The sequence below is a fragment of the Aquarana catesbeiana genome, linkage group LG04 (assembly GCF_042186555.1).
Source record: "Aquarana catesbeiana isolate 2022-GZ linkage group LG04, ASM4218655v1, whole genome shotgun sequence".
Lineage (NCBI taxonomy): Eukaryota > Metazoa > Chordata > Amphibia > Anura > Ranidae > Aquarana > Aquarana catesbeiana.
The window spans coordinates 11574905-11599709 of record NC_133327.1 but is presented as its reverse complement, the minus strand read 5'-3'; the positions used below and the strand labels follow the sequence as shown (position 1 = coordinate 11599709).

Genomic DNA, 24805 nt, shown 5'->3' with positions numbered 1-24805 from the left:
GCACCTACAGTCAGTACAGCCCAGCATCTACAGTAATTATGGCTCAGCATCTACAGTCAGTATGGCCCAGCATCTACAGTCATTATGGCCCAGCATCTACAGTCATTACAACCCAGCATCTACAGTCATTACGGCCCAGCACCTACAGTCAGTACAGCCCAGCATCTACAGACAGTATGGCCCAGCATCTACAGTCAGTATGGCTCAGCATCTACAGTCAGTACGGCCCAGCATCTACAGTCATTATGGCCCAGCATCTACAGTCATTACGTCCCAGCATCTTCAGGCATTACGACCCAGCACCTACAATCAGTACCACAAAAATAACACTGCTCTGAACTACGATATCCGGATAACAGGTAACTGGTAACCTCGGCACACCCAGAATCCAGGTGCTCTAGGGCTCAGGATGTTCTTCTTACACCCAAATAGGCAAACTTGAGAAAAAAAGAAGGAAGGCCTGGCAAAAGTATAAAAAAGGACAAGCAGACACGTTTCGGCACAAGCCTTGTTCACCACCATGCTTGTCCTTTTTATACTTGTTAGGTTACAATAAAGATCACAGATGTTATATCCAGCAGTGCCGGTTCTTCCTTCAGTTTTTCTACAGTCAATACAGCCCAGCGCCTACAGTCACTACGGCCCAGCGCCTACAGTCACTACGGCCCAGCGCCTACAGTCACTACGGCCCAGCGCCTACAGTCACTACGGCCCAGCGCCTACAGTCACTACGGCCCAGCGCCTACAGTCAGTACGGCCCAGCGTTTACAGTCAGTACGGCCCAGCGTTTACAGTCACTACGGCCCAGCACCTACAGTCAGTACGGCCCAGCACCTACAGTCAGTACGGCCCAGCACCTACAGTCAGTACGGCCCAGCACCTACAGTCAGTTCAGCCCAGCACCTACAGTCAGTTCAGCCCAGCACCTACAGTCAGTTCAGCCCAGCACCTACAGTCAGTTCAGCCCAGCACCTACAGCTTATCCCAGCCTCACTTTTGCTTTGTCCAACAGTTTGCACAACTCTTGACAATATAAATGGAGACTATACAATTATAATACAGTTCAATGCAGAAGCTTACAATCTAAGGTGCAAAAGGTAATAGCTGCGGGGCATGATCTGATGGAGGTGGAAGAGGGGTAGGCTTCCCTGAATTAATACGTTTTCAATGATCACCTAAAGTATACACATATTAAAGCGGTAGGTAACAAACACCGCTTGGTGACTTGCAACTACAGGTAGGCTTATAATAAAGCTTACCTGTAGGTACAAGGAACATCTCCTAAATGTGCACCATTTAGGAGATATTCTCTATTTCTGCAGCCGGTGACATCACCGATGCATGGGCACTGCGCTCTGATGGGACAGCATATACTGTCCCTTCAGAGTGCTGTTTCATCTGTGACCCTCCAGCGGCACGCTTTTACCGCTGACAGGGCTTCAATCTTCACTTGGTCTTCCTTATGGGTTTGCTGGCCCTGACCGTTTGAATGGCCGAGCCATGATGATGATGTCACTCATTTTTACATTTGAAGAACCAAAAATCGGTCTTCTCTGAAGAACCACTCTTAGAAGAACACCTGAACTGTGGAGTGCAGAAGATAAAAGGCTCATGTTGCCTGTGGTCACCCTACAGTGGATATTTTCCCTTTGCCTTGTTCTGCACCTTGTCTCGGCCTTCATCTTGGAGGCCCTTATCTGGTATGGATCAGCCTGGCAACTAAGCCATTTAGTGCTGTCTTTTTTTTTACTTTGAAATTATTTGCTTATATACTGTATATTGTCATGATTACTTCTCTACCTTGTAATTTTTAGTTTAGATTGTGGGTTTTTTTCATCTCTGTTCTATTTCATTTTTATTTATTCTCCTTTGATAAGTAGGTTCATCTCTCAGGCACTTTTTCTAACCACAATTGTTTTATCCTGTGATGGTTTTGGTGTATTTTGGATCTGCTGGTTTAAGGCCTACTTGGAACACCCTCTTTTGCTGACTTCCATACATAGGTGTACCCCTGGTACTCCAGCACAACTCATTGTGCCTCTGTTTGCCCTTGTGTATCCCTGTGTCTCCAGGTGCACCTCTGGAACTCCAGCACACCTTTTTAGGCCTCTGTTTGTTCTTGTACACCCCTAGAATTCCAACATGCTTCTTTGTTCCTCTGTTTGTCTTTGTGCACCCCTGTGTTTCCAGGTGCAGTCCTAGAACTCCAACATGCATCTGTGTTCCTCTGTTTCTGCTCATGTACCCCTGTATCTCCAGGTGCACCCCTAGAACTCCAACATGCCTCTTTGTTCCTCTGTTTGTCTTTGTGCCCCCCTGTGTCTCCAGGTGCACCCCTAGAACTCCAACATGCCTCTTTGTGCCTCTGTTTGGCCTCATGTATACCAGTGACTCCAGGTACACCCGTATAACTCTGTGTACCTCTGTACACCACTGTATCTCCTTTTGTACCCCTGGGACACCATCGTACCTCTGTGTTTATAGGAGTTACCCAGTGCCTCCAGCATGCCTTTGTGCACAAACAAGGTCCATAAAGACATGGATGAGCAAGTTTGGGGTGGAGGAACTTGACTGTCCTGCACAGAGTCCTGACCTCAACCCGATAGAACATCTTTGGGATGAATTAGAGTGGAGAATGTGAGCCAGGCCTTCTCGTCCACATCAGTGCCTGACCTCACAAATGCGCTTCTGGAAGAATGGGCAAACATTCCCATAGACACACTCCTAAACATTGTGGACAGCCTTCCCAGAAGAGGTGAAGCTGTTTATAGCTGAACAGGGTGGGCCAACGCAATATTGAACACTATGGACTAAGACTGGGATGCCATTAAAGTTCATGTGCGTGTAAAAGCAGGTGTACTTTTGGTAATATAGAGTAGGTTTGGCCCTCAGTAGACATAATGAGTCTACACAGGGACGTGGAGGCAGGTGAGCAGAGCCTCACCTGCCATGAACATAAAAAAAAACAATCACGCTTCGAGGGTCGTAGCTCGGTGACCTAGGGTCACAGAGACCCCAAATTTGGGGAGTAGGTAGCTGAAGTCCTACCCCACCACTGGTGATATGGGGCTTTCTGTGCAGCCTGTCTAAAGCTACATACAGAGCGGCCAGTTTAAATACAAGCTGGCACACTATGTTTGCAGAAGATCGAGAGGTTTGAGCTCACAATGCCTCTCACTTCTTGCCAGAGGCACTGAGCTTAATGGACAGCTTGGAGCCTTGGACCAATGGTAAAGCACCTTTGGAACAAGCTGTCCAATAAAAATGCTGCAGCTGAGGCTGTCCTCTCACTGCAGTGTCATAGAAGGGGGCATGTGTCTAAAAGACATTTGCTCTCTTCCAGCCCAGCCCTCCTAACTAGAAGGAAAAAGCATGGGTTTATGGGTATAAGATTTACCCACAATGCCATGTTTTTCTCACACAGTTAAGAGGGAGAATGAGAATCTGCTGCTGCTAAAAAGGTACAAATTAAATCATATATTATTATGCTATATGTTATAACATCATAATTTATTATTTATCTATTTACTGTGAAATTACTGGTTGGAAGTTATAACTTCAAACTTCAGTAATTTGTCCGTTAAGCCACCTGCTTGAGTACAGTTTTTGAAAATATAGTAAATTACCTTAAAAACAATATATAATAATTATTTGTATATTACTTATGGTAATTAACCCCTTGCCACCCAGGCCAATTTTGACACTTCTCTCCTACATGTAAAAATCAAAATTTTTTTGCTAGAAAATTACTCAGAACCCCCAAACATTATATTTATATATATATTTTTAGCAGACACCCTAGGGAATAAAATGGTGGTCGTAATTTTTTATATTACATGGTATTTGCGCAGAAATTTTTCAAATGCGTTTTTTTTTTTTTGGAAAAATCAGTTTCATGAATTTAAAAAAAAAAAAAAAAAAAAAACACTGAAGTTAGCCAGATTTTTTTGTATAATGTGAAAGATAATGTTATGCCGAGTAAATAGATACCTAACATGTCATGCTTTAAAATTGCACACACTTGTGGAATGCTGCCAAACTTCGGTACTTAAAAATTTTCATAGGCGACGAGTTAAATTTTTTTACAGGTTACCCGTTTAGATTTACAGTGCTAGAATTGTTGTTCTCCCTCTAACATTCGCGGCGTAGTTCTAGAATTGTTGCTTCGCTCTAATATTCGCAGCGTAACTGGATAAAGGAAGGCCCGTAGACGTGGTGTATCTGGATTTTGCAAAAGCATTTGACACAGTTCCCCATAAACGTTTACTGTACAAAATAAGGTCCGTTGGCATGGACCATAGGGTGAGTACATTGATTGAAAACTGGCTACAAGGGTGAGTTCAGAGGGTGGTGATAAATGGGGAGTACTCAGAATGGTCAGGGGTGGGTAGTGGGGTCCCCCAGGGTTCTGTGCTGGGACCAATCCTATTTAATTAGTTCATAAATGACCTGGAGGATGGGATAAACAGTTCAATCTCTGTATTTGCAGACGATACTAAGCTAAGCAGGGCAATAACTTCTCCGCAGGATGTGGAAACCTTGCAAAAAGACCTGAACAAATTAATGGGGTGGGCGACTACATGGCAAATGAGGTTCAATGTAGAAAAATGTAAAATAATGCATTTGGGTGGCAAAAATATGAATGCAATCTATACACTGGGGGGAGAACCTCTGGGGGAATCTAGGATGGAAAAGGACCTGGGGGTCCTAGTAGATGATAGGCTCAGCAATGACATACAATGCCAAGCTGCTGCTAACAAAGCAAACCGAATATTGGCATGCATTAAAAAGGGGATCAACTCCAGAGATAAAACGATAATTCTCCCACTCTACAAGACTCTGGTCCGGCCGCACCTGGAGTATGCTGTCCAGTTCTGGGCACCAGTCCTTAGGAAGGATGTACTGGAAATGGAGCGAGTACAAAGAAGGGCAACAAAGCTAATAAAGGGACTGGAGGATATTAGTTATGAGGAAAGGTTGCGAGCTCTGAACTTATTCTCTCTGGAGAAGAGACGCTTGAGAGGGGATATGATTTCAATTTACAAATACTGTACTGGTGACCCCACAAGAGGGATAAAACTTTTTCGTGGAAGGGAGTTTAACAAGACACGTGGCCACTCATTAAAATTAGAAGAAAAGAGGTTTAACCATAAACTACGTAGAGGGTTCTTTACTGTAAGAGCGGCAAGGATGTGGCATTCCCTTCCACAGGCGGTGGTCTCAGCGGGGAGCATCAATAGTTTTAAGAAACTATTAGATAAGCACCTGAATGACTGCAACATACAGGGATATACAATGTAATACTGACATATAATCACACACATAGGTTGGACTTGATGGACTTTTTTCAACCTCACCTACTATGTAACTATGTATGTAACCTGTGTGTATCTGGCTCTAAATACTAGCCATTGCCTCACCAGCCACTGACCTCACCGCACGTTCCTGGTCCTGAGTTTGGTATTCCTACTCCACATTTCACCAATGCACACTGTTCCCATTCTTGTGTGAAATATTACCTACTTCCCCTTACCCTTCTCCGTTGTAGCATTTTATTACTAATGTATAGGAGGACTTAAATTATAAGACACAAGACAACATAATCAAACTATATGTAGAATGTAGGAAAGCATAGGGGTATCAACCATAGGAGAAGAAACACTTCGCCCACATTACCATTATCAATCCTTTTCAGTGCCAGTGATTAGGGCAGCTGAATGAACGGGCTGGCTCAGACCAAGGCTCTTCATAAAATCCGGGGATTGGTAGGCCATGACCAAGTCCACCTCTTTGACCATTTCAACTGGGCATGTGTAGAATAGTATTTATGGGAGTCTCTCAGAATACATTCCTGTTAGATGTTTAGCCCACTTTTACTATTTGTTAAAAAAATTATTGCAACAACTACATGTTAAAGACAAAAATCATCAAATTCATCAATCCATCATTAAAGTTATATTAAATCTTTTAATAACAAGCACATCATACTTACCTGTTCTGTGCAATGGTTGGGCACAGAGCAGCCCCAATTCTCTTCTTCTCGGGTCTCCCCGCCCCTCGGGTCCCCCCGCTCCTGTCTTCTCCCCCTTGACCTGTGCCCTCAATAGAAAGCTGGTCGCTATAGAGACACTGGTGCATACTCGCTCCCGAGCCCCGCTCTATGCGTCTATAAAACCCATAAAGCCGTGGCTCAGCCCCCCCCTCCCACTCTCTCCTCATTGGCTCACTGGCTGTGATTGACAGCAGTGGGAAGCAATAGCTCCCATTGTTGTCTCAGCCAATAAGGAGAGAGAGACCCAGGACAGCTGAGGCTCCTGTGCACACCGCTGGATCGAGAGGGGGCTCAAGTGAGTAATGAGGGGCTGTGATCAAGGCGGTTTTGACGAAACATTAGCCCCTTGTACGCTTTTATGTGTACCGAATAAATGATTTACCAAGAATTCGGAGTACCGGCTTCTTCTATTGGAATTTGAGTAATTAAAAGGGGGGGGGGGGCTGTGGGAGGAACAGCACATGACAGGTTTTATACCTTCGTGCATAGAATGCATGAAGGTAAAAAAAACCTCCAGCCTTTACAGCCACTTTACATCCATTTTTGTTTAAATGCAAGCTGTGTAAGTACCCAGACGTTGAGTGGATATCAGCTTCTTGCAGTCCCTGTACAACAGAACTCAAATTAAAAAAAGGAGAGAAGCAGCACAAGCAGCCAATCTGTTCATCTGCTGACAAGGAGCATGCTGATAGCAGGAGGAATCAGAGTGACAGGGAGATGAGCTCTTCACTCTTCTGCTTCTCCTTCACTGCCCAGTCACACGCTGGGGTAAGTTAAGGATGAGCTCAGAGGAAGAGGGTTGCATGATAATGGCCAGCGGACTGCAGACATCTAGTGGTGGGAAAGAAGTACTGCAGCAGGGATCATTGCTGCAAAAGCTGTTTTTTTGTTTTTTTTTTCTAATTTTTAGTTGGGGTTTTCTCTTTAAACACAAACAATAGCAGCTCTCCTTTCGCTTTTACATATGCCAGCATACCTTTTTTGTTGTATTGTAAGTGAACTACACTAGGAAGCCATATAAAATAATTATTCTCTAATTTTTGCAGGTGTCACAATAACCATAGAAGACGAAGAACATATGTATTTTTTGTGTTACAATACCACTATTTCTACATAACGTATGTCAAGGTCATTAACAGGAAATGTTTTGTTCACTGCTGTTTCACGTAAAAACAAATCGTTGCCTGGTACTTCTTCTCCTGAATGGAACAGATCCTTATACCAGTCTTAAAGTATATAGAAATAATGGCTCTGTTTGCTTTTATCACATAACCTATTACTACTTCTTCTTGTGTTAACAAAAGTCTTAACTCCAGGCAAACAGCGGAATACAACTTTGTATCCTTCAGTGCTTTCAGGAGAACTGAGGTAATGTTTGCTATGAGAGCAAAGGTGTATTGTTACAATGTAATCACCATACAATGTACTCTGTTACACCTTTAACAATCGCTACATTTCAGCATACATTCAAGTAAAACAGTGATTGCGTGTGATATAGTCACTACCAGACTGGTTTAAAAAAAAAAAAAACGCATACTGTAAAAACATTACTTAGTAAATAAAACATACTAAAAACTAAAACTCCCAAACTCACTCCCTTTTCATCTATCTATCTATCTATCTATCTATCTATCTATCTATCTATCTATCTATCTATCTATCTATCTCTCTCTCTCTCTATCTATCTCTCTCTCTCTCTCTATCTATCTATCTATCTATCTATCTATCTATCTATCTATCTATCTATCTATCTATCTATCTATCTATCTCTCGATCTCGATATCCCTCTCTCTCTCTCTCTCTCTCTCTCTCGATCTCGATATCTCTCTCTCTCTCTCTAGATCTTGATATCTTTATATATATATATAGATAGATAGATAGATAGATAGATAGATAGATAGATAGATAGATAGATAGATAGATAGATATAGAGAGAGAGATATATATATATATAGAGAGAGAGAGATATATCTATCTATCTATATATATATATAGATAGATAGATATATAGATATATGTATCTATAGCTATATATATATATATATATATATATATATATATATATATATATATATATATAGATAGATAGATATATCTCCATATATAGAGATATATATCTTTTTTCCTCTAGACGTAAAGAGTGCCCCCTTGTCCTCTGTGATGACCTTAAAGTGAATAACTCAACACAAAGTTCACTATATGGACCCCTTATATATTTGTACATGGTGATCATATCCCCCTTTAATCTCCTCTTCTCAAGAGAGAATAAATTCAGTTCCTCTAATCTTTCCTCATAGCTGAGCTCCTCCATGCAGCTTATCAGTTTGGTTGCCCTTCTCTGCACTTTCTCCAGTTCCCCGATATCTTTTTTCAGAACTGGTGCCCAAAACTGAACTGCATATTCCAGATGAGGTCTTACTAATGATTTGTAGAGGGGCAAAATTATATCTCTCTCTCTGGAGTCCATACCTCTCTTAATACAAGAAAGGACTTCGCTCGCTTTGGAAACTGCAGCTTGGCATTGCATGGCATTATCGGGCTTATGAGCTACGAATAAGCATCCAATGATGTGAAACACGTTAGCAGTTTATTACCCTGTACTCTTCTGCATTTGACTGTATTTTGGATTTTATTTCAATAAAGATGTCCTTATTGCAGAGTGCGGCTATCCAGGATTTCTTCTTACTTCACTGCAACTCGAGCAAAGCCAGCACCTGGAATTAGTTCTCACCAGGGCGGTGTCATCTTAGAACAAGGAGTGTTTGTGAGCTGCATCTCCTCTTTCTGAGCTACCAAAACCCCCAGATCCTTCTCCACTATGGATTCCCCCAGTTGTACTCCCCCTAGCATGTATGATGCATACATATTCTTTGCCCCCAAGTGTATAACTTTATATTTATCAACATTAAACCTCCTCTCCCACATAGTCGCCCAACTAGACAGAGCATTGAGGTTGACTTGTAAATTGGAGACATCCTGTAAGGACATTATTCCACTGCATAGCTTGATGTCATCTGCAAAGACTGAAATGGTACTTTTAATCTCAGACCCTATATCATTTATAAAGATATTAAGAACACTGAACCTTGGTGTACACCACTGATAACCTTAGACCATTCAGAGTAAGAATCATTAACCACTACTCTCTGAATTCTGTCTTTTAGCCAGTTTTCTATCCATTTACAAATTGATATTTTCAAGCCTGTAGACTTTACCTTACACATGAGCCGTGTGTGGGGAACTGTGTCAAACGCTTTTGCAAAATCCAAGTATACCACGTCCACCGCCACCCCTCTGTCCAAGGTTTTACTTACCTCTTCATAAAAAGAAATCAGGTTTGTTTGACAACTTCTGTCTTTCGTGAATCCATGCTGTCTATTGCTTCAAATATTTTTTCTCAGCAAGAACTCGTCTATGTGGTCTTTTAATAGACTCTCCATTATCTTCCCGACTATAGAAGTTAAACTAACAGGTCTATAGTTACTTGGCAAAGACTTTGATCCCTTTTTAAATATGGGCACCACATTGGCCCTGCGCCAATCCACTGGTACCATTCCAGTCATTAACGAGTCCCTGAAAATTAGAAACAATGGCTTCGAAATGACAGAGCTCAATTCTTTTAGGATCCGTGGGTGGATACCATCTGGTCCACGTGCTTTATCCACCTTTATTCTGTCTAAATATTTCTGGACTATATCACTTTTGAGCCATTGTGGATCATTTGGGGCTGTGTCACTACCACCCCCATTATGCACATGAACTTCCCCATGCTCCTTTGTATACACAGAGCTGAAGAAAGTATTTAATACATTTGCCTTCTCTTTGTCCCCAGTCACCCACTCTAGATTATTTTGTAAAGGGCCTACATGCTCAGACCTGTCCTTTTTACTATTAGTATATTTGAAGAATTTCTTGGGGTTTGTCCTACTATCTTTTGCAATCTGTCATTCGTTTTGAATGTTTGCGTCCGTTATTTCCTTTTTACGTATTCTGTTATATTCTTTGTAAAATGTAAACAATGATAGCATTCCTTCATTTTTATATTTTTAAAAGCTCTTTTTTATTATTTATAGCCATTTTAACTTTGGTTGTGAGCCACATAGGGTTTTTTTTTAGCCTTTTAAACGTATTGCCCATGGGAATATACTTTTCAGTGAGTTTGCATACAGTCTTTTTGAAGAATTCCCATCTCTGTTCTGTGTCCATTGATGACAATATTCCCTCCCAGTCTAAATCCTGGAAAGCAACCCTCATCCTTGGAAAATTTGCTCACTTGAAGTTAAGTGTTTTTATCTTTCCCGTATGTGTTTGTTGCTTGCAGCTAACATCAAATTAAATCATGTTATGGTCACTGCTACCCAGATGCTCTTTTATATGAATATTGGTAATAAGCTCTGCCTGGTTTGAGATTACCAGGTCCAGCAGAGCTTCATTCCTAGTTGGGGCCTCAATAAAATGGACCATAAAATTGTCTTGTAATAGGTTTCTAAATGTTTGCCCTTTAACTGTCCCAGCAGTGCCATTACTCCAGTCAATTTCTGTCAAGTTAAAACCCCCCATTATTATCGCTGTCCCAGCCCTTGCAGCCCTTTCCATCTGTGCAAGGAGCTGAGTCTCCACCTCCTCACACTGAGAGATCTATAACAAACGCCAATGACAACCTTTGGAGTACACACACCCATGTACAGTTCCACCCATAATGTTTCAGACTCATCACACTCTCTATCAACTAGGTCCTCTTTCACAGATGCTTTGAGATCACTTCTCACATAGAGACAGACACCACCACCCCTCCGTTTTACCCTGTCTTTCCGAAAGAGAGCATAGCCAGGAATATTAATATCCCAGTCATGAGAAGAATGAAGCCAAGATTCAGCAATACCAATTAGATCATAGTTCTCCTCGTGCACCAGAGCTTTCAACTCACCTAATTTGCCTGGCAGACCTCTGGCATTGGTGAACAAACACTTTATTTCATTGTCACATTTTACAAACGTATGTTGCATATTTTTTACTTTAGTACAAATAGTACCATTTCCAATGGTTGGACAGACTCCATGATGGTGAGATTAGGGCTCTGTGGGGGCCAAACCATCACTTCAAGTACTCCTTATTTTTCTTTACACTGCAGATAATTCTTAATGACATTGGCTGTGCGTTTGGGGTGGTTGTCCTGCTGCAGAATAAATTTGGGGCCAATCACACACCTCCTTGATGATATGACATGATGGATCTGCCTGTATTTGTCAGCATTGAGGACACCATTGATCCTGACCAAATCTCGAACTCCATTTGCGGAAATGCAGCTCCAAACTTGCAAGAAACCTGTCATGCTTTACTATGGCCTGTAGGCACTCATTATTGTACCGCTCTCCAGCTCTTCACCAACAAACTGCCAACTGCTACTGCCAAATATTTCACATCAGTCCAGAGCACCTGCTGCCATTTTTCTGCACCCCAGTTCCTATGTTTTCATGCATAGTTAGGTCGCTTAGCCTAGTTTCCATGTCGGAGGTGTGGCCTTTTGGCCACAGTTCTTCCATGAAAACCACTTCTGGCCAGACTTCTCCAAACAGTAGATGGGTGTACCTGGGTCCCACTGGTTTCCACCAATTCTGTGCTCATGGCACTGCTGGACATCTTCCAATGTCGAAGGGAAGTAAGCATAATGTGTCTTTCATCTGCTGCATTGTTTCCTTGGCTGACCATTGTGTCTGCAGTGCTCAATGTTGTTTTATGCTTTTTCAAAAGAGCTTTAACAGCACACCTTGAAACCCCAGTCTGCTTTGACATCTTTGTCTGGGAGACACCGTGCAAATGCAGTATAAATACCTTGTGTCTTGTTGCTGTGCCCAGTCTTGCCATGGTGTTTGACCTAGTGTACAAGCCTGACGAAGGGGCCCTGCGTGGCTTTGAAACATTGCACTTATTTCTGTGATGTGATCTCTTTCGATAAAAGAAACCTTTGGACGGAAGTTGTCGATCCATGGTGTGCTGGCGAATATGTACACTTGCTTGCTTTTCCAGGACCCAACTGGTAATCGCTGCAGCACCCACCATTTCAAGAGCCATACTTGCCAGGAATGTGAGCGAAAGGAATATTGACAAGATGGTGTTTGACCTGTGACATGATACTGTGTTTCAAAACCTCACCTTAGCAGAGTTTGGTTGTTCCTCACTTTAAGCCTCATACACAGCTGTTTCTGTTTCAGTTAATGACTGTGTTTCAACCCACATATGATACTGATGATCGATAGCACCTACTTGGTATAATTGGTTAATCGTACACCTGAATCTAACCCTACAAATTCATTGACTTTGTGCAAGTGTACAAAGTGTGCAATTGTAGAAATTGATGCTGGTTTGAAACCAAAGGGCAGTCACACCAAATATTAATTTGATTTTAATTTTTCTTCTGTTCGCTCACTTTGCATTTAGTAAACTGATAAAAATAAACCATTAAAATACAGTGCATCCGGAAAGTATTCACAGCACTTCACTTTTTCCACATTTTGTCATGTTACAGCCTTATTCCAAAATGGATTAAATTCATTATTTTCCTCAAAATTCTACAAACAAATACCCCATAATGACAATGTGAACGAAGTTTGTTTAAAAAAATGAAATCTTTACAAATTTATAAAAAAAATAATCAGGAACATAAGTATTCACAGCCTTTGCCATGACACTCAAAATTGAGCTCAGCTGCATCCTGTTTCCACTGATCATTTTTGAGATGTTTCTACAACTTGATTGGAGTCCACCTGGTCAATTCAGTTGATTGGACATGATTTGTAAAGGCAAACACCTGTCTATATAAGGTCCCACAATTAACAGTGCATGTCAGAGCACAAACCAAGCCATGAAGTCCAAGGAATTGGTCCTCAAAGAAATCAAAAATGCACTTTGTGTCAAATGTCCCATTTTGTACTTTGATGGTTTGCTGCTTAGACTTGTTTAATGTCATCAACCATTAGTATAGCACCATACTATAACAACTATGTCAATAATGCCTGAGTAAATGGTCCTCAGAGGACCCAGAATGTTGCATTTTGTGACAAATGTCCCATTTCTTACTTTTAGTGTTTGCTGTTTTGGACTTTAGTATACCACCATACCATACTATACCAACCATTGCACCAGCCATTGTCACGTTTTATGGCTGTTTGGAGTGTAATTTTTTTTGGACTTGTAGTATAGATTCTAAGATATCTCTAATAATCATGTAGCGATTTGCTGTTTGGAAAGGTAAAGGTACCAAAGCTGTCATTCAAATCCTTTATTTGAGTCATTGATTTAGAACAGGTATCCAAATTAGACATGGCATAATTTCTCTAGCTACATACTTGTACCATGTTCCAAGGATCAGAATTAACATATGATATATACATGATCTAAAACAGAATCCTAAATGTAGATGGCACTTCCAGGGGACATCAAAAAAGATCTTTGATATGGATACCATGGTCCCCTGTCCTAGCCCACCCCTTCCTGTGCTTGGCTACTGGTTAGTGAGACTGTCCATCATCGTGATCGGCCAAACATAAAGCATAGAATGCAAAATCGGTAGGCCAGAGCCAGCAACCACATGGACTGATTGCCACTTCCTCGTCAGAGCACTAATTTCTTGGGTCTTGCAAAAAGCTGAAAGTGCGAGCAGGAGCCTATGGGTGTCAACTTCAGATGGCACCATAATTAAGGTATAGTTGATGAACCATGGCCAGTAGAGATTTTTAAGGAATCCAGGAACCATACTTCCACTAAGAACAATAAAAAAAGCTCAAAAAAGTTGTTTAGCTGCCTGTTCTGGCCCACCCTTTCCTGTGCTTAGCTATTGGTTAGTAAGGCTGTACATCATAGTGATGGGCCAATCGTAAAGCATGGAATGCAGAAAGGGTTGGCCAGAGCCAACAACAACATGAAGCAACTGCCAGTTCCTCATCAGCGCACCCCACTAAATTCTTGGTTCTAGCAAAAAGCTGAAAGTGCAAGCAGGAGCCTATGGGTGCCAACTTGAGATGGCACCATAAGAGAAGTTGAGATGATTTATGAGCCATAGTCAGTAGAGATTTTTTAGTCAACCAGAACCATGCTTCCACTAAGAACAATAGAAAAAGCTCCAAAAGGTTGTTTAGCTGTCTGTCCTGACCCGCCCTCTCTTGTGCTTGGCTATTGGTTAGTGAGGTTACCCACCATAGTGATGGGCCAATTGTAAAGCATGGAACGCAGAAAGAATGGGCCAGAGCCAGCAACAACTTGGACCGACTGCAATTTCCTCATCAGAGCACACCAATATTTTCTTGGGTCTTGCAAAAAGCTTAAAGTGCGAGCAGGAACCTATGGGTGTCAACTGGAGATGGCACCATAAGAGAAGTTGAGGTGATATGCCATAGCCAGTAGAAATTTTTAAGGAATCCTGGAACCATACTTCCACTAAGAACAATAAAAAAAGCTCCAAAAAGTTGTTTAGCTGCCTGTCCTGGCCCACTCTTTCCTATGCTTAGCTATTGGTTAGTAAGGCTGTCCATCATAGTGATGGGCCAAACGTAAAGCATGGAATGCAGAAAAGGTAGGTCAGAGCCAGCAACAACATGAAGCAACTGCCAGTTCCTCATCAGAGCACCCCACTAAATTCTTGGTTCTTGCAAAAAGCTGAAAGTGCGAGCAGGAGCCTATGGGTGCCAACTTGAGATGGCACCATAAGAGAAGTTGAGATGATTTATGAGCCATAGTCAGTAGAGATTTTTTAGTCAACCAGAACCATGCTTCCACTAAGAACAATAGAAAAAGCTCCAAAAAGTTGTTTAGCTGTCTGTCCTGACCCCCCCTCTCTTGTGCTTGGCTATTGGTTAGTGAGGCTACCCATCATAGTGATGGGCCAATTGTAAAGCATGGAATGCAGAAAGAATGGGCCAGAGCCAGCAACAACTTGGACCGACTGCCATTTCCTCATCAGAGCACCCCAATATTTTCTTGGGTCTTGCAAAAAGCTTAAAGTGCGAGGAGGAACCTATGGGTGCCAACTTTAAATGGCACCATAATCGAACCTGAGATGCTGAGCCATGGCTGGTAGAGATTTTTAAGAAACCAGGAACCATGCTTCCACTAAGAACAATAGAAAAAGCTCCAAAAAGTTGTTTGGCTGCTGTAATTTTTTAAGGTTTGCCAATGTGGACTCTAGAGGTTTGTCCAGCTCTGATATGTATTCTGGCACATTTATACGATCCAGTTAATGTGCTTGTCCACATCACCATAATCCTTCACCCAGCATAGGGGTACTGATAATGTGCGTTCCAGTTGTGCTCCTGTATTGTTTTCGTATGCCAAAAAAAAAAAACGCCAGACATCTGTACGAAAACAGCCACCCGGTACTTCTCGCTAATTAAAACTCAAAGACCCCCTCCAAATATTAAAACGCCCCCCATGATTCTCAGCAGCTCATCCATGAAAGATTTTTTCGAAGTATATGGCACTTGTTAAAGTTAAACACACTCACGCACACCCCTCTCTGTCTCTCCTCCTCCTCCCCCAAAAGATTTTTTGGCTTACAGCAGGTTGTGTCGCATGCGGACATTTGCAGACACAGAACAGATTTCTTATCACTGAATAACAAATGGCTCCAAACACGACATCCTGGCTTATTGAAAAAAATACATATATATTTGGCCTCCGCGACACATCCGCGTCCCCCTCGACGAGAATCAGGTGTTATTTTGGCTGACGAGAGGTTTGTCAATACCAGATTTGGTTAACTGATTCTCATTTTCCATCCGTCATTCTTTTTTTTTTTTTGTTAACTTGTTTCTTTTTTATCCTTTGTGTTTGTGGGGTTTTTTGTTTCGCTTCTTTTTTTTTTTTCCTTTCTTTTAATATATGAACTGATCCGCAAAGGGCATCTTTTTTGGAGACAAGGACTTGAAGCAGCCTGGCACATCCTGGAGCCTCGCCAAGCCTGCTTGGGATTTGGGAAGATTGCCATGCTGGGAGAGGAAAAGGAGAGTGTTCAGAGAAGAGGGGGAAAAAGGCAAGACTTGGCAGTGCTCAGTCAAATCAGTTTCTTTTGTCTGCCTTCTCGGCTTGAGCTTCAGGAAACAAAATCGTTCTGGGATAAAAAAGAAAAAAAAAAAAAAATATCGGAACTTTTTTTTATTTGTTGTACCGCAAACTTAGAAGCTTTTATTGTTGCCCATTCTTATCCCTTCCGGACTTTTTCTAAATCGATAGATAATATTCCCTATTCAATATAGTTCGTAAAAATAAAAAAAAAAATAGTTTGTAAATAATGCTTGCAAGCGGCAATTTGTCTGGAGGGGCAGCTTTTTTTTTTTTTTTTTTTTTTTTTATACTCTGAACAGCTTTATTTACAAAAAAATAAATCTGATGTCGCTGGACAGACTTTTTTTAAAAAAAAAGAAGAGTTTTTTTTTAATTTAACACAGAAAAAGAAAGAATTTTTTGATCTGGCTTGAGGGACGCTAGCGGATCGCAAAGGCCTTCTGTAATTTTTTTTCTTTTATTTTACGGATAAACTCGTTCTAATGAAGTGTCTCAGTTGAGTTTGATCCTCAAAAAATGCGCCTGGAAAGTAAAGTTTTCTCTTTTTTTTTTTAACTCTGGAAGCAACAGTTTCCTCTTGGAGCTGCTGTCGGTATCACTGCCTTCCCATCCTGCAATAAGGGACAAGAGCAAAGGCAGACTGGGAGAATGAAAGACATTCTTACAGCACCTGAAGGGCAATCGTGAACCGTGAGCATTGGCACTTTGTATGTTTTTTTTTTTTTTTGTTATTATTTTAATGGGTTTTTTGTTGTTGTTACTAAATGTAAATTTTGAGTTATTTTGCACCAGACTCATTGGAAAGAGGTGAAATTGTGCTTCTAGGTTTCTTGTTTTTTTTTTTTTGATGTGTGATTCATTTCAGTGCTTTGGTTTCTTTTTCGGTTTATTATGTTGCCTTTTTTGTTGTTGTTCCTGATGCATAGAAAGAAACTTTGGGCCTTATCTAATTACGAAGTGATGTTACTTGTTGTTGGAGACTTTTGGGTATGGTGCCGTTGGTGTAGAGGTGACTCTTCCGTTATGTCACAGTTTGGTGAAGGTAAAATGTGCCATATTTCAAGGGATAGTCATGAATTAAGTTTATTTATTTATTTATTTATTTAATTTTAAATATAAGGAAGGACACTGTAGGTGGTAAACTGGTAAAAAACCAACAAGTTGCAAAAGTATTGGTGGTCCATTAATCATACTAACCAAACACTGTCTGCTGTAAACTGGTAAAAACCAATATGTTGTTACTGGACTTTGTTGTCCTTCGCATTTTGATTGATTAGGTGTTAATACTTCTCTAATAGCTTAACTTTACTGTTCATAGACTGGATTGTGTATGTGTGTGACCTCAAGTGTCCTTGACTTTTGTTTTCTACTTTGCTCCTCTGTAGGACTGGAGCACAGTTTTTCATATATTTTGGGGTTTTAGAAGTATGTATTGAGATCTGTTTTTGGCAAAAAGACTGTAGGAGACTTTTTTCTGTAAATATTCCTTCTGGTATATTAACTAAAAAAAAATATCTGGATCATTTTTATATTTTGGAAAGGTTGCCTGGTTTTTATTGCCATCTAACTAATCAAGAATATATTTTCCTCACTTCCTGTTTTGAGTGTCGCCAACAGGGGCCTGAGATGGCAATAAAAGCCTACCTTTCATATTGCTCTACTCTGTCCACATTGTGGGCATCTCCTCACACTTTCTGTCTCAGTGACCACCATTTCTGAGATAGGAAGAGAGATAAATGATATCACAGACAACAATAAATGAGTCTCGACCAAGGGTCAGCCACCTTATTAGCTGTGACTTTACAATCATTATACAACTGGCATGCCAGTGAACAGTAGTGAGCTGTAGACCTCAGATCACCTCCAATTCCTGCAGCATCAGACCTCAGATGAGCCCTAATTTCTCCACCTTCACACCTTAAATAACCCAATTGCTGCACCTTCAGACCTCAGATCACCACAATTCCTGCACCTTCACAACTCAGATCAGTCCAAACTGCTGCATCTTCCCACTTTAGATTAGCCTCAATTCCTGCACCTTCCCACTTCAGATCAGCCTCAATTCCTGCACTTTTAGCCCCCCGAGAAGTCCCAATTCCTGCACCTTCACACCTCAGATCAATCCCAGTTCCCGCACAACCACACCTCAGATCAGAACCAGTTCCTGCACCTTCAGACATCAGATCAGCCCCAGTTTCTGCACCTTTACACCTCAGATCACCCCAATTTCTGCACCTTTACACCTCAGGTGAGCCCCAATTCCCGCACCCTCACACCTAAAATCACCCCAATTCCTGCACCTTCACACCTCAGATCAGCCCCAATTCCTGCACCTATATACCTCAGATCAGTTCTAGTTCCCGCACCTTCACACCTCAGATCAGCCCCAATTCTTGTACCTTCATACCTCAGATCAGTCCCAGTTCCTGAACTTTAACACCTCACATCAGTCCCAATTCCTGCACCATCCGACCACAGATCAGCGCCATATCCTGCACTCCGACCCCAGATCAGCCCCAATTCCTGCACCTTCAGACCTCAGATCAACTTAAATTCTTTCAGCTTCAGACATCAGATCAGCCCCAGTTCCTGCACCTTCACACCTGAGATCATAGATAAATTGTATCACAGATGACAATAAATGAGTCTTGACCAAGGGTCAGACACCTTTTCCACATTAGGTATGACTTTACAATCATTAGACAACTGGCATGCCAGTGGACACCTCCGATCAGCCCCAATTCCTGCAGCATCAGACCTCAGATGAGTCCTGATTTCTCCACCTTCACAACTCAAATCACTCAATTGATGTATCTTCAGACCTCAGATCACCACAATTCTTGCACCTTCACACCTCAGATCAGCCCCAATTCCTGCACTTTTAGCCTCTGAGAAGCCCCAACTCCTGTACCTTCACACCTCAGATCAGTCCCAATTCCCCACCACCACGCTTCAGATCAGCCCTATTTTCTGTACCTTCAGATTTCAGATCAGCCCCAGTTCCTGCCCCTTCACACCTGAGATCAGCCCAATTCCTGCACTTTCACACCTCATATCACCCCAATTCCTACACCTTCACACCTCAGATCACCCCAATTCCTGCACCTTCACACCTCAGATGACCCAATTTCTGTACCTTCAGACCTCAGACAACCGCAATTCTTGCACCTTCATACCTCAGATCAGCCCCAATTCCTGCACCTACAGTAGGTGCCGCCGATATTGTGTCAATCTCGCTGCTGTTAGCGGCGAGATTGATACCTGCGAGCCCCGTCGCAGGAGCCAGCGCGGAGCTCTGTCGCTCCTCCCGCTCGCTACCCCCAATGGATTCCTATGGATGCGCGGCAAACGCGAGAAGCACAGCCTCACAGTGGTGATTTCCATCCCATCGTGCTGAAAACACAATATCGGCAGCAGGTACTGTACATACCTCAAATTATTTCTAGTTCCCACACTTTCCTTTCACACCTCAGATCATCCCCAAATTCCTGTACCTTCACACCTCAGATCACACAATTTCTGCACCTTCACACCTTGGATGAGCCCTAATTCCTGCACCTTCACACCTGAGATCAGAGCCAGTTTCTGCACTTTCACACCTCAGATTAGCCCCAGTTTTTGCACCACCCCACCTCAGATCAACTCCAATTCCTGTACCTCAGATCACCTCAATTCCTACACATTCATATCTCAGATCGCTCCAATTCCTTTACATTCATATCTCAGATCACCTAATTCCTTCACTTTTACACCCCAGATTACCCTCATTCCACACCTTCACCACTCAGATCCTGCACCATCATAAGGGTAAGGGTTCTACTGTCATACTTGCTGAAGCTGGCAGTTCCACTAGGAGCAGTAAGGAGAGAGGCAGACAGGCTTCCTCATGCAGTGATGTATGCAGCTGCAGGCGGGACTACAAATATGCTGGGCCCAGATGGGCAGGACAGGCATTATAATTGACAGCCTGATGAGCTGTGAGTTACAGCCTGCGACAGAAGCACTGTATATGTAGGCGGAAGATCCTTGCGGGTGCCAATGAAAATGACATTTCTTACTTGTAGGCATGTCTTAGTTTGCCTATCCCATTTCTAGTCCATCCCCACCATACTTTAAAGGAAATTGTCAGAAGTTCCACTTTTTTCCAGTTTTTGCAGTGATCTGTGAAATTCATTAGACACAAGGGAAATTAGGTGATCAGGGGGTTGGCAGAGTTCCAAAGCTGGAGAGCTCAAGGCTTCCTTGATCCTGAACATGGAGAAAATTGGGTAATTGAGGCCACATAAAACAAGATTTGTGCACAGCTTCAGGTAAGTATAGACAGACTTGTGGTTTCCCACTGTGCAGCAGATCTCCAGACTAAAAGGCAGATGTATATTTGCCATAATGGGGTGCATGGCCCAGTGCCTAGGGCAGCAGGGTTAGTGATGGGACAGCACTGGGCCTCAACTGTGATGGCCCTTTTCCTATTTTGTTTTCTTCTTTCCCCCCTCTGGACTTGTGTGGCTAAATTCAGCAAGAGACCTGGAGGGGCTGCAATGGGTCAGACGACTTCTTGAAGAGACATTGTTGCTTTGGCCGTTTGGCCCCCTTACCCTCGACCCTAATACTCACCTCTTCTGCGATCCCCTGATGTTCTTTTGTCCATCACAGCTGCCATGTAATACCTAGTACCTCTTTTTCATCTTTCATCCTTTTTTTTCACTTATTTGTCTTTTAGTGATCCTACCAGTATCGCACTTCCTGCCCCCTTGTGTCCATACCCATTTCTCAATGGAATCTATTGAGGGAGCCATGGCTGTCACCCAGGCTGGACTTCAAACATCTGCTTTTGTTCAGCTCCATTGCATTGTAGATTGATGGGGCTACCTTAAAGAAGTAAAAAAAGTGCATTTTCAGCAAGTATAGAAAATACCTGTTGATCCTGCCAGAAATGTCATGTCGTTCTGTCCTCCTCTAGCTAGCTGAAAAGACCGAGCAAAAACCTTATTTTTTATTGTGTAAATAAATCCAATAAATTTGCAGACTTTAGAACAAAGTTTTAAGGATTCTATAAAAGTTGACATTGTTTGACCTTACCATCATCCCAAAAAATTTTACATAAAATATTAAAAAATAAAAACAGGACTTTTGATGTACCCCATACAGACCCAAAGACATATGTTAAAATCAAAAATAGTTTTTATTACAAAAAAATGTTAAACAACATTGCACTGATGATTGGTGTTCTACCGTCACCTGTTTATGAACTTGTATTGTAACCTCCTTGCCTATAGCCTATCAACACCCCGTTTATTTTACACCAAGCGCAAAAATATACATAAAAATATACACCTGGCCATCTTTCACACTCCTTCCAAATTTCAACTTAAACCAGGCAGGGAGGCCCACTATCTACACTGGCCAGGTATATTTATTTTTGCTCTCATGATGGAGCCCCTGGCCGAACTCGTACAAACTTTGCCGAACATTTATGGAGTGCAAATTGGGGAGGAAACACATACTATAGGCCTATATGCAGATAATGTAGCTCTATCCTAGCCATCGATATATCCTTTTCAGAAGTTCCGAATAGGTTATCAGAATTGGGTAAAGTTTCAAAATTACAAAGTCAACAGAACATAATCACTTATTGACTTGGGTTTTCCTACCACTACCAAACATCGGCTTCTAATCAAATTTCCCTATTGATGAGTTGAAAAAAGGGTCCCTTATTTAGGAATTCAAATAACCTATCCTGGTCAATGTACCTTCACTTGTAACTACTTACTCCTCTTAACAATTGTGTAGGGAATATTGCCAGGGTCCGGATCTAAACCTATGACTTCAGTGTCTGGCTCTAGCTCTTCTGGCTGTACCACCCGAGTTGGGGGACAGCTCCCTCTCTGATTCATTGGACAAACTTGTTTCTGATGAACTTTGAACTCCTCCCATGAACTTTCTGATATAAGTCATGTCTCGGCACTTCCTGTTTGCTAAATGATTGTGCTCTTCTCTAGCCGATATCTTGCTCCTTTGATTTCTGCTCCCGTCCCTATCTACCACTCGTTAACCACCTTTGGCTTGTTCCTCAACTACGCTTCCACTTGATCCCAACCTCCATCCACTTGTTACTGATCTTTGGCATGTAGACTGATTATGCTTCTGCTTGATGCCTACCTGCTACTACTGTCACTTTACCCTGGCTTACTTAACTCCTGTTGGGGCGATGTTAAGAACCATGACCTGGCACCAGCATGAAGCAAAACCAGTCTTCACCATCAAGAGTTATGGTGAAAACCAGTTAGTGCTTAGACCCCGCGCCATCTGCCAGTGTGGCCTGCTCGTGTACTTATCCTGCTGGTCAGTGGGAGCCTTTCTAATGCTATAGCTAGTGGTCTCCAAGCCTGTTATGATCACCCAGTTGTCTCCTGGAATGGGTAGAATAGTTATAGTAAAAATATTACCTAAGAACCTATAGATCAGCTATTCCCAACTAGGGTTTCTACAGAGGTTGCTAGGGGTTCCTTGAGCTAATTGGCCTTCCATCTGAGGTGCCTTCATAGATCCAGCTCCTTCACCACTTGGCAGAACCAGTAACATGACACCAATGATTTTTTAAGCTCTTTGTAAGGGTTACTTTTCAACCAACACTATAAGAGGGAAATTCATTCCACCAATCACCAATGTAAAGGACATATTTCTAATTACCACCAATGGACTAATCTTAGCAGGGGTTCCTTGGGATGTGAAAATTATTTCAAGGGTTGCTTTGGGGTAGAACGTTTGGGACATACTACTATGTGTTTTCCGCCCTTGTTATCATACTGCCGCCTACCATGTTTCTAAATGCGCTACAAAATATTCACCAAAACTTTATTTGGCAAGGGAAAAGAGTTAATAAGAAGCTTAATTTCCTACACCAGAGTAGTGGAAGCAATGATGCTCCTAACATTCCAAACTATTATAAGGCCGCTAACCTAGACTTACCAAAACTCTGGTGGAACCCAGAGCGTACAAAGAGCCCACATTGAAAGTGTTATGATGAAATTGTGCCTCACTCCTGATTTGGGAACACCCATACTATTACCTACATTCACAGTGCATAGTCCTTTGATGTCGATTAGAATTTCCTTGAAGACATGGCAGTCACTAGACAGTAGCAGAGGACACATGTCTTTGAAACTCACCAACACCAGACACAGTATCAGATTTATAAATTTCACAGTACTGTATTGCATCCAATCATATTGAATCTTTCAAGGAGGACTATAAAGTGGGAAGACTTAACAATATTGCTCTACACATTTCTTGGACCAACAGTCTACTTCTTTAAGAGAAAGCAGGAGGTATCTACAATTATTTAGCTAGACCTTTTTATTACATGCATATAGATACTCTCATGTGTTAAAATCTATAGATCAGCATAACTTATATTGTGCATCAAATATAATTATCAACCCAATCCAATAAAAACTCTATAAACTTGTGTGCATACACATCCCATATGCTGGGAAGGGCTGCAGAGGATCTCAAGGGTCAATAGTCCAGTTGGGAACAATTTATCTGAATTATCAATGGAAAAATGAGTCAATATTTCTTTCAATCAATTCTCTTATTATATAATTAAAGAGGAACTCCAGAAATGAGACTAGTTTAAACACTTACTTGGGGCCAGCTTGGCTCAAATGAATTATCCAGATGCCACCTTCAAGTGGCCGATGGCGAAGTTGTGAGTGGCGTCTTCTTCCAGCGTGTGCTCAGGTGACTTCCCCCTGTGCAGCAAACATAGAGTAGCATTCTGGTTGGCCGAGGCAGAGATGATGTCATCTACCTCTCCTTTTTTACCTCGACCAATCACAGCACGCCTTGTATTCATTTAAAAAATACAAAGTTTCCCCTGAGTGGGGTAGGTGTGGGAGTGAGTGATGCTCTATGTTTGGTCACCAAGCACGGACCAAAGAGGACACCATTGACTGTACACAGAATAGGCTTCAAAGGTGAATTACAGCTTCATCGGTGGCCACACGAAGGTGGCATCTGGATAATTAATTCGAGCCAAGCTGGCCCAAACATAAGGGTTCAACAATGAATTACAGCTTCACCGTTGGTCACATGTAGGTGACATCTGGATAATTAGTTTGAGCCAAGCTGGCCCAAAGTAAGTGTTTAAACTAATCTCATTCCTGGAGTTCTTCTTTAAGGTAGTCCCACCAATCTCCAATGTAATGGAGTTGAACGAAGGTAGACATGAATGAAGTCCAACCCAGATGACAGACATGGCTCCCTCCATTGATGCCATGGAGAAAGGAGTATAGACACAAAGGGGCAGGAGGCGTGTTACTGGCAGAATCCCCAGTTGGGAAAATAAAGGATAAAAAAATTGAAAGAAGAAAACTAATGTAGCCACCACATCTAAGGACTGGTAGGCTACAATATATTACATGTTTTTGTTGGTGGGTTGAGTTACACTTTAAGTCAGAAAGGTTAACAGAACCCCAAAATGTGAGTCATTTGGGAAGTCCTGTTATGTACCTTTGGGCTATATGCAGGGCATCTGCAGGACTTCCAGTCTGATAATAAAGTGGTATATGTGAAGGAGCCTGCCATTACTAATAATGCAGCATTTGTTGCTTATCTAAGACCCCCCCCCCCCCCCTGCAACAGAGGATTTGATCCTTCTAGTAGATGCTTTGATTTTCAACTTCCTGTGGATAG

The 24805-nt window shown here is 42.0% G+C and overlaps 1 protein-coding gene across 7 annotated transcripts in view; it reads left to right on the top strand.

The window, feature by feature from the left end:
• MSRA (methionine sulfoxide reductase A) overlaps window positions 1-24805 on the top strand; it is a 433629-nt gene that overhangs the window by 103440 nt on the left and 305384 nt on the right. The window contains exon 1 of one of the 7 annotated variants that reach the window (XM_073624834.1): window positions 16463-16815. The exons of the other annotated variants lie outside the window; for them this stretch is intronic. The gene's annotated coding sequence lies outside the window, so the exon portion shown is untranslated. Of the gene's footprint in view, window positions 1-16462; window positions 16816-24805 lie in introns of those variants that run through there. 7 annotated transcript variants of the gene reach the window in all.